Raw genomic sequence first — 14,766 nt, 5'->3', positions numbered from 1 at the left:
CTGCTGCACTGCCTAGTAGTGATGTCAGATTGCATGAGGCTTTCTGTCTAGGTCTTTGAACTCTGACCAACTGAGGTCCTTCAGGTTTACATATTTTTTTTATGTTTGTTGGCTTTCAGACTATACAGAAGGGGACTTTGCTGTATCTTCCTGGACAAATCCCTCTACCTTGGCTCTATCAGCACTCAGTATGACTATATTCCTCCTTACAAATGTACCTGTTAAAACATAAGATACTACCTTCCCCAATCCATAATGAAGTATTTTCTCTGGTTAGATCATACCCATAAGCATCTTCCTCAACTGATATTCTCTATGTAACGAGGACTACATTACACTGCCGTTTCACTTGTCTGAGTATTGCACGAATGCTATTTTTTCAAAACATGTAGTTCTTGATGTATACAGATGTACATCATGTTACTGTACATTTGTCTTTAACCTCTTCCAAAATGGCAATATTTAAACAATGCAAAGATGCTACCTGAAGTTACCTGCATATTTTCAGCACAGTATTATTCATTCTATGTATAAATTGCTACTGAATACTACTTGTATATATTGAGCATTTCTTCATTGTATGTAAGAATTGCTACTATATGTTAGATATGTTTCCTTTAATGTAATATAATTTTCTGGAGCTTTTCTCCCTGAGCATCACCTGAAAAGCAGTAGCATACTCAGCTGAACTTTGTTAGTAAAAAAAGGCAAATAAATAAGCGAAAAAAAAATAGCCATTGACTCTATATTTTTATATAACTGTATATGCCTATATCTTCAAATTTTGTAAAACATTATTTGTTTGTAAGTATGTTCTAGCTGTACTGTTTCATGCTAAATTGCTTCACACTATGGAGATTTTCTCCATGAGCCACCACTGAAAAGAGGCCTTTGCAAAAGCTCAGTCAGCCTTTCCTACTTAACAAAGGAAGGAAGGAAATAAATAAGAAATGCAGTTAAACAATATTATCATGATAAAACCAAACCACTAAGAATGAAGGAGTTATGAGTGTAATAACTTTTAAGTGTATCGATTTAATAGTTTGTATTTTATCTGAAGACTTCATCAGAAAGAATAAAACAGTGAAACCATCATTCAACAAACCTTAAATAGAAATTCAAAAACAGTCTGTCCAATCAAATCTCATAATCAGTTATCAATTAAATAATACATGCAACTTATTGAACTAAAATCATGATAAACCAAAATAGATTTCACATGGAAAATATGTTTATAGCTATTGAGTTACCAGGTTTTTTTCTTATGATTTTCCAAGATACTACTGTAATCTACAAATAAGCAACAAGCTGGATACAGATTAACCACAGAAGCAGCTAGGAGACTCAAAAGTTTATTGTTTAAGCATTTTCATCAGAATATATCACAGACTTCTTCAGAAACACTTAACAAGTAGAATCACACTGTTTAAATATCCCTCCCACACATAAACACATGACCAAGTTATCCAACCAAAGCTTGACAAAGCATAATAATGTCAGCAATACATACTATGCAGAGTTAAAAAAAACTATTCAAATAATCACACAAAAAAACATATATGCTATATAGAATAAGAATGCAATTTCAAAATACTGGAAATAGACATGTTCTCATTTAGGCCAGGGTAGTTATAGGCAATTAGCCTAATCTGCCACTTAAGTTCCCTTAATTCAATGAGGTCATTCCACGGGCCCCCTCTTGTATTTTTTCTGACTATATCCAAACTAAAAAAGCCAAAACAGTGTTCAGGGTGGTCTAATACATGCTTGGCCAGGGTATTTTTAAGATTCCCTTTCTTAATATACAAGACATGTTCATAAATTCTTTCTCTAAATGTTCTTTGGATTTTCCCAACATAAAAACAGGGACACTGAGAATATTGAGCCAAATAAATAATTCCCACAGAGTTACAGTTACAAAAAAAACTTGGTGTGAATTTGCATTTTGTTCACAATAATTATGTCCTGTACCTTAATAAAATGACATTGTCTACAAAATCCAAATTTATGTGTCCCAAACTTACTATTAGTGGGAAACATGTGGTCATCCTTATTGGATTCCAATAAATTCTTAAGATATCTCCCTCTCCTAAAAACAATCCTAGGAGTAGTTCCAGCAGTATCCAAGTAACTATCAAAACAAGAAAAATATTCCAATTCTTTCTCAGAATGTTACATATATGGGAACAATCAATGGTATAGGTGGTAACAAAGGCATGGGTAACTTCATCACAGTTGTTGCTACCAGGAGATGAAAAGCCCACCCTCTCATCATTATTACTAGATAGTAAGAGGATATATTGACCAATAGCTCTTTTATGTTCAACTTTGGCGTATATACCCTGTATTATGTAGGGGGGATAACCCCTGCAAATTAACATATCAATAAGTTTACCTGCTTCTATTTTAAAGATCTCATCATCTGTCACCATCCTGGTAAATCGAACCAGTTGACCATTTATTATCCCCCTCTTCTGGTGCTCTGGGTGGCAGCTGTCATAATGCAGGAAACTATTAGAAAAAGTGGGCTTTTGATAAATATTGCTAACCAATCTCTGGTTTAATTTGTCTTTAGAAATCTCTACATCCAAATAAACTATGTAAGTATCACTCCATTGAGAAGTAAACTTCAGAAAAGTAGTGGATTCATTTATATAGTTGATGTATGTTTCCAGTTCATCCCTGGATTTATTCCATACAATAAATAAATCATCCATGAAATGCAAATAAATATCCCAGGGGGGTATAGCAAACTGCCCAAGAATCAGTGGCGGCTGGTGACTTCAAATCAAAGGGGGGCTGCAGGAGACAGCTGAATGGGTGGGGTCAAGGGGAAGGGTGGGGCCAACTAGAAAGGGGAGGAGCTATGCTTAAAAACACAAAAACTAACTAATTAAATACACTGCCCTGGGTGCCAAACCATCATTATGAGAGTCCAATCAAGACAAAAATAAGTGTAGAAGAATAAAAATATTTCAATGCATTGGCTGCATGACAGCTTACTTAATATCTAGATGGAAACAAAAGGTTGTGAGGCATGAAAAAATAAATTACTTTTTAAATACATTACTGGAATGCCAGTCAAAATCAAGTATAAGAAAAACAAGAAGCACTCAATTCAAACCACTTCTCCTTGCACTGCAGTTCTAATTAGAATTTATATTCAGAAATACCAAGTAACATGCTGAAAGTAGAAATCTCTGTGATGCCCCCACTTGTAAAAATGTTTCTTATCCAAAAAAGACCTGCTGCCTGACAACTATCTACTTGTTTCATGGGGAAAACATGATCAAAGTAAAAACTGAAAAGCAAACAAGAAACAAGCTCAAGATACATTGCTTAAAGGATTATTGTACAGGTTATGGACCACACATGATTGGCATTCTGTTTAGTTTACGGGTAAAGTCTGTAGAGATGACTGGAAGTCCCCAACAAGTGTAATGAGCTTTTTAAAATAATGGAATCCTGTCCTTTAATACCCAAGGCTTATACATTATCTAGTCAAGTATTCTCTGCATGGCAACAACAGAAAGGCTTTCAATGTTGGCAATTCTTTAACAGTATGCTTATTAAAGCTTACTTGCATCTTACGATCTCAGACAAACTTACCTTATGGTCATTAAAGCATTGCTACTTAAACACAAAGCAACACGCACTTTCTGAGTAATAAGCATAAATCTGAGTAATAAGCATAAATCAACAGTACAAAAATATGACAGAAACCAGACCGTTCTGCAAAATCAAGGACAGATGAAAAGCCACTGTAGTACTTGTGTCTACCTTGGATGGGGGGACACACTGCATAACTTCTCCTTGCCTTGCTTGGACACATCCAGAGTCACTACATGGGGGAGTGGGGTGCAACAAGTATGTCACAATTTGAAATGTCTCTGGCTGACTGTGATGGCCCTGACACATTTGTCATACCTCTCAACCTCAGAGCAAGAAATCTGGACAAAGCCATACACAGAAGTGGAACAAAGGCCCAAAAATAAGGACAATTTTTAAATATTGCTCTAATAAACTTAGAAAGATAATAGAATAGGTCTTGCATTAGTATGAATTTTCTGAAGGGTATAAAACCTGAAACTCAAATGTCTGTCATTATTTTCTAACTTCAGTCTTTAGTGATTTGTCACTAATTTGCCAAAAAAACACAATTTTATGAAAAATGGACCAAAAATGTGATGCAAAAATATAAAATAGCCACACAATACAGCTGGGAACCTGTCAAAGAAGGGACACTTTAATATTAGTACTGCTAATTTGAGCGGCTGACAAAATAAAAGAATTTACATGCATTTCAAGTAATCTATAACTTTGATTATTACAGTTATTCTTTAATTGTAAACCCTCCATGTTTTCTTCCAAAATTGCTGTTTTGTGGAGGGATTATTAGGGGGAAGAGCAACATTGTGAGCCAAAATCGGGGACAGTTGAGAGGTTGGCTATGCCTAATTCTATAAAGCAATTTATTTGCATGTACCTCTCAACCTGTTAATGCAGTAAATCTGAACAAGGCCAAATATATTGGGGGAACATATAAACAGTACTAAAAATTGCTCTTGTATAAATTGAGACAGTTGATAGAATAACAGTTCTTACTTTAGCATGCATTTTTCTGAAGGTTATGAAGTCTGAAACTCAGTGTATCATTATTTAGTAACTTAATTCCTAAATTATTTGCCAGAAAACTACAAATTTTATGAAGAACAAACCAAAAATAAGAAGCAAAAATCTATTCATTCTTTGAAAATCTGGACAGTTGGGAGGTATAGTTCAGCTGGGCCTGTCTGAGTTTGCTGCCCTTCCCCCCTGACAAAATCATGGTTGAATGGAGCCTCTGCAGCCATTCCAATGAACCATTACTTGGCTATTTCACTCAATTTACCATAAACACTAATGTGCATACTGCTTTACTTCTATGATGAGTTGGACTTCATTTGAAAGTTTTATTTTGTATTTTACAGCACAAACACTAAGTCATCTGCTAAACAAAGCAATGCAGTCTCACAATGAAAACTTAGCATTAAAACGTCTCTGCCCTTGAAACTCACATTCATTGAAACAGCATTAAAACCCACATTCAAAGAAAATACATTTTGCCACCGGCAGATAAAGATTAATTTTGGGTTGTTTTCAAATCATAGGCCCCTTGCATATGAAACATACATGTGCTCTTTGATACACCTTCCTCATTGTACTAAATTATATTCCTTGTACAATACAGTACAGTTGTTAGAGGGCGTTTGTTTTGAACATTTTTCCAGTAAGCAATGAAACAAAACGCATGCACCCATAATGGCAAAACTGCCCAGTTCAGAACATTTATCATAAAAGTCTACTCAGACTTCCACAGTCCACCATTATTAGTAAATATGCACAATTCTACAGTCAACCATTATCAATAAATATGCACAATTCCACAGTCCACCATGATCAGTAAATATGCACAATTCTACAGTCCATTATCAGTAAATATGCACAAATCTACAGTCCATTATCAGTAAATATGCACAATCTCTGAAGAAGTAAAAGTCATCTAAATAATTCCACATTAAAGAAATCTGTAACTAATGAAGAGGTTGCTGCTAGCAAACACCTTTATATTTCATGGTTTCATCGAAAAATAAAGTATCTGTTGCCCCTCAGGAATAAATTGCCTATATTACATTAAAAAAATAAGCTAGTAATATTGCAAGAGGAAATGGATGGCAAACTGATAACAGACTCATAGTTAGTATCTTCACCATGGAGAACATTCTCAGTATGGCAGCATCCACCCCTTGTGGGAGTAGAACCCACAGCCTTCTGCATCAAAAGGAAGTACACAACCTGTTGTGCTATTAGCAATGTGAGCTGACTTAGCATAATCAGCACTAAACTTCTCTTCCCCTGCAGCTCTCAGCTCTTTGTAAAATCTACTCAATACTCAACTGCATCTCAACTTCGCAGCACAAGAAGTCAGGAAAAAGCCAAATTTATTGGGGTGGGTCAAAAGGGAAAAAACCAGGACACATTAAACATTGCTTGTATAATCTTGGAAAGCTGCTAGAATAAAATGCTGTGTTACCACCATACATTTTACTGCCAAGGTTCCCGTGCAAAAGAGTCAGAACAACATACCACTATGCCAGATCACCTGCTTTGTGAAAGGAAAATGTTGTGTTACCACTGTACATTTTACTGCCAAGGTCCCTGTGCAAAACAGTCAAGAGCAACATACCACTATGCCAAATCAGCTGCTTTGTGAAAGAGAGGAAGACTGAAACTTAAATGGCTATCATTTAATGAATTCAGTTCTCACCATAGCTGTCAACCTCTTAGCACAAAACACCTGGACAAACCCAGTAATGAGGGAATACAGCCCTCAAACATATTCACTGAATTCAGTTCTTGCCATAGCTGTCAACCTTAGCACAAAAAACCTGGACAAAGCCAATAACAGGGTATTACAGTCCAAAAAATAAGGACAGATTTCAAATAGTCATCTTATAAACTTAAAAAATTGCTATAATAAAAGGTTGTGTTACTATATATTTATTCCTAGAATAAAAAGTTATTTTACTATGTATTTTCTGAAGAATATGAAGTCTGAAATTCAAATGCCTGTCAATTTTACTTCTGATGGAACAAAAACAATTTTCAGCAGAGGCCCAGGGAGAAATACTGTAGACACATGTCTTTGTAACATGGGCAAAGTTGAAATTCCTCACTACCACAGCTCCAGCCAGCACAAAATGTGTGTAACCCTTGAGGGCATCATATTAAAGACAGGTCAGGTGGCATCTTAAAGAGTTACAGGAAGGAAATTACCCACTATAATACTTGAAATTGTCTAAATTGCACTTAGTAATTTCAAAGTTTTAAACACAAAACAGAGGGGAAGCTGGTAGTAACTTAGTAAGGCATATAATATGAATCATTTGTTTTTACAAGTATCAGACAGTGCAAAGAATTTAAAATGAAAGCACGCTGAGAGCCATGAATTGTTTATTTTGACAGGTCAGAGGATTGCTGTAAAATGTAATGAACTGTCTAAATTGCAGCACAGACAAAATACAGCTGAAAGAATGATAAAACAACTTAACAAGGAATAAATATTTTCTGAAAAAAAAACAGTTGGCAAAGATTTCCATAATGACTGCCTATACATACTTGTGAGTTTAATGTCAAGGTCATCCCCATCCGTCCATGTTTTAATGTCAAAATAGAAGGTGTATGTCAAGTCACAATCTATATACGGTTTCCCTGCCGTTTAGTTTACCCTTCCTACTTACCTGGTATACTTCTGCGCCTTCACTCTGTTCTGCTTCTTCTTCTAACTTCTTTCTTCTACTACTTCTTTCTTCAGTTCTTCTTCTGTTCTTCTGAGCCACCCAAAAAAAATAAATAAATAAAAATCCATTGGCAAATAGCAAATTAAAATGATAAATAATAAATCCAGGTTCGGTAAATCCTTCCCGTGTGACTGAGTACTGACTCAGTCACGAATCAATCCACAACTGACTTACTGTTTGATTCTCGCTCTTTTTCTAGCAAATAAAGCCCGGGAAGAGAGCAACAACCAATCAGCAGCATTTAGCCCAGCAAGCACGTCATGTACGTGCCTGAGGACGTCGCAGTCCGAGCCCCTTTTAATTCTATGCGGTTTGGAGACGCATAGACTGCTGGGCATCACAGTGATGCCTTAATTAATCCACCGTGCTGCAAACAAAACAAAAAAAAAAACAATCTTTATTTAAAACCGCCGTAACCCGAGGCGGTTGAAGTGCGCATGCGCGTACTTGCCGAGTCGCGGACAAGGAGACCAACAAAGTAAACCAAAAAAATAATAGTCTCACTCTCTGTCACACTGTACACAAAAAGGTAATTTTTCTTTTTTTTAGCTGAGGGGGCTGCAGTCCGGCAGTCTGATGCCACGAGCCGCCCCTGCCAAGAATGTATTTCTTTTCCCACTGAAGCAGAATTATATTAGCAAAGATGGGGGCACAAGCTGCTCCCCATCACCACACCTTTCTTCTGAAAGAAATATTGACCATCAATAAACACAATATTGTTTTTTAAAACAAGTTCCATACAAATATCCAAACAGTTGATTTCATTGTTGGAAAACTTTTTACACTCAATGAGAAACCCGTGAAACCATTCAAGTCCAATGTCACGTGGTATCACATTAAAAAGATTCATCACATCAACAGTGCAAAATATCAAATCATTATCATATTTGACCTTTCTACGTTTTCCTAAAAAATCCCATGAATATTTAACAATGTGCACATGTACATCCAATTCATTTTTCAACTTCAGGTCAATCATTTTTGCTAGGGGGGTGGGTCTTAGAGCTGGCAACATTTACAACTGGTCTCATCGGTGGGTCCCATAAGTTTTTATGTCTCTTAGAGAGCCTGAAAATAGAGGGAACAATCAGATATTTGACCTCAAAAAACTTCCACTCATCTACTGTAATCTGTCCCTGATCTAACATGTCCTGAAGCAACCAATAAATTCTTGCATAGGAAATGTGTACCATATTCAACGATGTTTCATCATAAAATTCACCCTGGTACAAAAAAGCATGCATTTTGTTTAGGTAATCTTCATAATTCATAACCACAACCACCCATTCTTTTCGGGTTTCATTACCCTCAAGCTCTTGTCATTACATAACTTCCTTAATAGCTCATTCTCAGTAAAGGACAAGTTGTTAAACTGCATTGTTTTTTTCTGTAATAATAATCTAAATTCAAATTTACACAATTTCCCAAATAATAGCAATGGTACTGCAAGGGAGGGGGGTTAAAAGTGCTTTTTTTGGTTAAAGTAGAAACTACATTGTCCATTTCCCTATTCTTGAAATGTATTCTAAAATTAAGCTTCCTTAAAAACAGTTTAAAATCAATCAACAAATTGTCAAATTTTGATCTGGAAGAGGGAACAAAAGTAAACCCTCTGCTCAACACATTCACTAAAGAACTGTCAAACGTATTTGTAGTGAAGTTGAATAAAGAAAAGTCACCTTGTGTGTTTTTGGTTATCATTAAAACCAGCATACAATCTCTGGAAAGCATGTCATCATTGATACTATAACTTTCTAGTTCCTGTATTGCCTCAAATTCCACCAGTTCTGTTTGTGATGTGTTGAATTCATTTCCCCTGTCAAGTTGGTTTGAAAACATTGGTTCCATTGGTTTCTTATCCTCTCTGAACACCTCGGAACATTTTGAGCAGCAGAGGCGGGATTTTCATATATGCTGTCACTTCCTGCTTCTTCGGTGTTTCGATTATCAGAGGGGGGAACTGATTTGGTTGCTAGGTTTTGGATAAGCAACCCTTTTCAGGTAATCAATTCAATCTCTTTCTAATTTCTTTTCTTTCCTAGCCAAAATGCTAGAAATCGATTTGTCTATGGAAGAAAACGTTATAAAATTTACCTTGGTACTGTTCAAACAATAAATCGTTGGTAATTACCACCTCAAGGGTGTTAGCTTCTACCATAAGTTCCTCAATCTGTGCGTGATTGTATTTCATTAGTATTTCTAACAACTCACACCCCTGTTGATCAAAACGTTTAAGTAATTCACGATGTGGGGGGGGGGGGTCAGCCACAAGTCCATTAGGATATTTCCAGTGTCAAAGCCCTTTAGGCACTCTGCACCTAGCTATACATTCACAGAAATAGTTATTCTCAACTTGCAGTTTTTTTTAATTTTAAATATTTTTTCTTCCAGAATGTCAATGGACTGTAAAACAGTATAGTTGTCAGAGGTAGTATTTTTGTTAAACTGTAGCCCTTGTTTCAACCAAACGCCAAAATTGAAATTGTTAGCATTCCTTTCATCTGATCCATTCACAAGAATCCTTGGTGTAAGTCTAAACTCATTATCAGACACAAAACTACTGTAGTCTGCTACCTCCGTATTTTTTCCTGAATGACATGAGAAACTGAGAAAGTTTATTTCACATAAGGAATCTAAAGAGGGTCTGTGGGATGTCATAGTGAAAGTTAGTTCATTTAGGTCTACACATTATTCAACAGTCCAAGATCACAAATAAAATTTCTCATAATTACCTTACAAAGAGAAGATGTGAAAAATCCGTATATATTAATTGAGGCAGGTACAATCGAAACCAAAATCTGAGCAATGAAGAGAACAGTAACATGTAGATAAAGCAATGTGTCTGGTCATCTGCAGGCATCTATTTAAGCTGAGAAAGGAGGTTCCTTGTTTCTTGGCATGTCTAGCCAGGACTGAAGGATTTTATCTCTATGACATAGGAGTAGTAAATTCAGAACCTCTGTAACATAGGTTATAGGAAAAAGGAGAAGCTGGTCCATAGTGGGCACAATGAGGTTTGGATAGTGGCATAGAATTACAGTCCTTTAACTGTGCGTTTCAATAATCCATACACTGTCCTAGCATAGTGAGGTTCCTCTATAGTGGCGCTAACAGTGGACACTAAGGAAATTCAGTGACCTGCCCAATAGAAGAGTCAGTAGTGGAAGGGAGAGTAGCATGGAGAGCCAAGAGGAGAAGGAAACCGCTTTTAACTGGAAATTCCATTGTTAGAGATATAGAACATAGGAAAGAAATAAGAGATAAGGTGACCAATTGACACCATGGATGCTACATATAAGAAATAAATTGGCAGTGTCAAGACAGCAGCTACACAGGGAAGGACGTCAACCATCATTGTCCTTCTAGGGGCAAACAACATTGCTGTGAATGAGCTAGAAGTGCCAAAGGAGGTATGTATGAAACCAGGATAGGGAATTAGACAAAACACACAGGAAATATCTTTCTACTATAGCCTATCCATGGCTTGGTTGAGGATAGGATGCAAGAAATCTTGGATTTCAACATTTGTTTATAATACTGGTGTAGGGCATAGTCCATTCCTGGAGACAGGAGACTATCTTGGAGGCATGCAGACCTTTATTGCTCTCATGGTCTTAATCATTCTGGAAGAGTAAGCAGAATGTGTTTCGTTGGATTATGGGATCATAGGATCATAGGAAGTTACTAGGCTAATGGCCCTGAGGGCCTTACAAGCCTAGCCAAGAGTTTATCCCCCCAAAATAAACCTTTTGTTTGATGCTTTGTTGGTTATTTTTTAACAGGATAATTCAGCTGGTTCCAAGGCAGTTTTCAATTATGACCCTGTCCAGAAGCACAAGTTAATGAAGACAACTACAAAAAGTAAACTACTTGAAATAATACTTCTAATACATGCAGAATGAGTTAGGATTCAAAGAAAACATATTTAGTTGGTGAGCACTTTCATCTCAAGTAGCAGGGCTATGTCAGAATAAACACAAGTTTTTTTTTATTTTTTGTCTTAAAATTGAACAAAGAAAACAGCTGAAGCTCTCTATTCCTGTTAGTTTTTGTGAGTGTGTGTGGTGTTCAGTATTTTGTTATAAATGACTTCAATATAAAAGCACAACTATATTACTTACTGAACTGTAATTATTGTCTGTAGTGCAACCCAAATGTAAATGTGTAAAATTAGTAAATACATCCATATACAAACAGATGCAGTCTAAGCCAAGGAGAAAATAAATTATATTGGTCAGAAATCATATAAAGAGAAGGAGAAATCATATAAAGAGAACTTTTTCAATCATACCTTAGTTCAGAATTGATAGTCAGGCTACCCATGATCTAAGAAAAGGCTGAAAATATCTGTTTATGATTTCATACCTTATCTTACCTTACCTTATATATGGTAATAAGAAACTTTTGACTGTTTTATTTGAGCAAAGGCTTACTATGTTCACAAAGAATATGAATCTACAAATCATGTTAATTGTTATCTCTAGGAGGTTCATATTATAGGAGACTTAAATGACACTAATTGAGGGCACATTCAAGTTTGGGGACTAATAAATTCAAACCCAGAATTTTCCTTGCATCAGGGCTCAGCAAGTCAGATAGTATGTAGCCTAACTACACTGGTAAATGACTCTGCTAACAGACGTTTACACATTTTAATTTAAATAAGATCATTTGACCATGTATAACTCTGAAGTATTTATACTGGAAGATGGTGTAGAGTGGGTCTTCAATAATGACAGGGCCTCAGTGCTCTTAAGTTATTCCACCACTCCAGATGTCATTACATCAGATGTTGTAGAGGTGATCATTACTTTATTAAGCTGAAACTGTTTCTTAAACGTGTTGAAATCTATATGTAGGTCTTTTTGAATAGCCTCCAGATTATATCAGGTTTGTAAATGAGTAGGTCATTAGTATACATGGGATGAGCCTAGGCAAGTCTATGGTGAGATTGTTCAGTAACATAGATCTGAGACACAGAGCAAGGACTAAACATTAATGGACTCCAAATTTAAATGTAAGTTTTTGGATCAAGTGAAAGGAAACCTTGAGAAGATGTGAAGGTTGTGCCTTTTGCTGATGACATCTTAACATGATCTTATATCCAATTAACACCAAAGGATTTAGTAAATCTTCAGAGGCTCATTCTATAATATAGAGAAAGCATTCCTAATAACTGACTTTATGATAAATGGCCAACTTATTTTACATAATCTTGTTATCACTGATGATATACTGTTACATACAACAATTTTGTCTGTTACTGATGGATCATGTCTTCATTCCTCTATAAATGTAATATTCTTACAAACATAAAACATACAAGACACACATCTCACTTCTAACTGTACAATTTACAATTTAGCAGAAAAATCCATCAACACAGCCCCCATATCATCAGCCTTCTTGTACCCAGCTAACGGAGAGAATATTGCTTGATTAGTTAGCTTAACATAAGACAACATTATGGCAACCTTCCTGCCCCAAACTGCCTCAAAATTCCTTCTTTCCCACCAGTGAATTTCAGCAAAGTAGCAATAACATTCTCAGTTTACTAAAAACAAGACTTGTAATAAGTAGTTCAATGAGTTCATATTAATCTTATGATGACAACTCCAGAGCCACCTGGTATACACATTTAATACATGATATATTAATCTAGATTAACCACACTCTGAGTATAAACTAGAAAGAGCCTCAAATGATACACTGTAGAAAACAGAGTATAAGCTATATGCATGGAAAGAAAACCCACTCCACCCACCATCAATCATCTCATCAATGTTGCATATTAATCCTAAATTGATAACAAAGAATTACTTCCCCAGCTCAGTTGGAGAATGTTGCCACAATCTTAAATTTGAACACTATACCAACCTTAACATTTCATGCAAACAAGGCATGCACAGTCAACTTGTACTGAAATAGGTTATATAAATCTACTGCTGTGTCTGGGACCATCCCCTCACCCCACAACCAGCAGGCCTCTAACCATAAAGAACAGGCAATACTCCAGTGCAGAACAGTCGCCATCATTTATCAAATCAACACACAATTTTCTATGCAAATTAGTTTTACTTATTACTTAATTATTGAAGTATGGGGTCAATGGAGTCTCACTAGACATTGTAATATATTCTCATTATGCTCCATCAAAGACATTTGAGCCCAACCCATAGACCAGGGCAGGGGCCATCATACACCCCATGGAACACTGAATCCCCTGAAGAGGCAGGTTATTCCCTAGCAAGCCAAGCCACAAGCCCATTATCTCCAGTTAGAGTTAGATATCATTGCTCATTCTGCATTCAACCAATTAAAAAGCTGGTATTAACAGACAGGCACCCTTGGAATCTTCATTTGAATACTCCTTATTCATAATGCTAAAATTCATCATTCACTTACCACAACTGGACCACTATTGACACAACAGCATAACCAGTGTCTTCCAACTTGATGGAAGAATCCTTTATTACAAAGACCACCAGTACAAAAACTAACCACCCATACCAGTAAAATCGTCATGAATAGGGAATACCTCCCACCAAATATAACGTATGTAGCTATCACTAATAAATATTATATCCAAAGAAAACTAGCAAAAAAAATAATTTTCACAAACCCCTGTATCAAAAACATTTCTCAAATTTCAAATATACAGGAATTACAATGTAGTACAAATTGTTCTACAAATTATTCACTTTTTCCATCATTCCTGACTAAAGTAATTGCTTTTCTTGAGAGTGGTACCTTCTTAAACTTCCCCAGTATCATCAGAGCTCTCCAGTAGAAGAACACAAGTCACTATCCTATCCATTGCCAATAACAGCATCGGTCAACCAAACCATGCCAGCAAGGAAAATACCTTTAAAGTTGCTGGAGTATACCAAATGAAACTTCAACTTATTTTTCCTACATGCTTGCATTACTTCATAGAATGACACCCTCAAGTTAATTGTTTACAATGAACATCTATTATCAAAAAATGCTCCTCTGGGCCCTACATAATGGAGTTTACTAGAAGTTCAAAGCTAGGATAATACTTACTCCTTAACATACTGTGATTAAATGAATCAGAATAGGTTGAGGTTGACTGACTAGCAGTCGTAAACATGATACTGAAATTCTATATACAGACTCTTAACATACAACTCCAAGGATATTGTATTAGTTGCTTGGCATGCTTGATAAAGAAGACACTCAGTCTGAACCTTGTTATTTCTTGGGAACCTTTTTATTTCTTGGGTACTCTAATATAACATATAGTTTTCCAGCAGCTAAAATGCAAATTCACAGCCTCCCTAATATTCATATTCACTGCCTTTTGCTTAGTCTATACCTTATACATTCTTTATTCATCATATTCCTATAGTCAGACCCCTCAGAAATAGCTATGTTGGCCTAATTTCTCTTATCCCCAAAGATT

The sequence above is a fragment of the Protopterus annectens genome, chromosome 6.part0 (genome assembly GCF_019279795.1).
Source record: "Protopterus annectens isolate FY-2018-M chromosome 6.part0, PAN1.0, whole genome shotgun sequence".
Classification (NCBI taxonomy): Eukaryota; Metazoa; Chordata; order Ceratodontiformes; family Protopteridae; genus Protopterus; species Protopterus annectens.
This window is presented reverse-complemented; position numbering follows the sequence as displayed.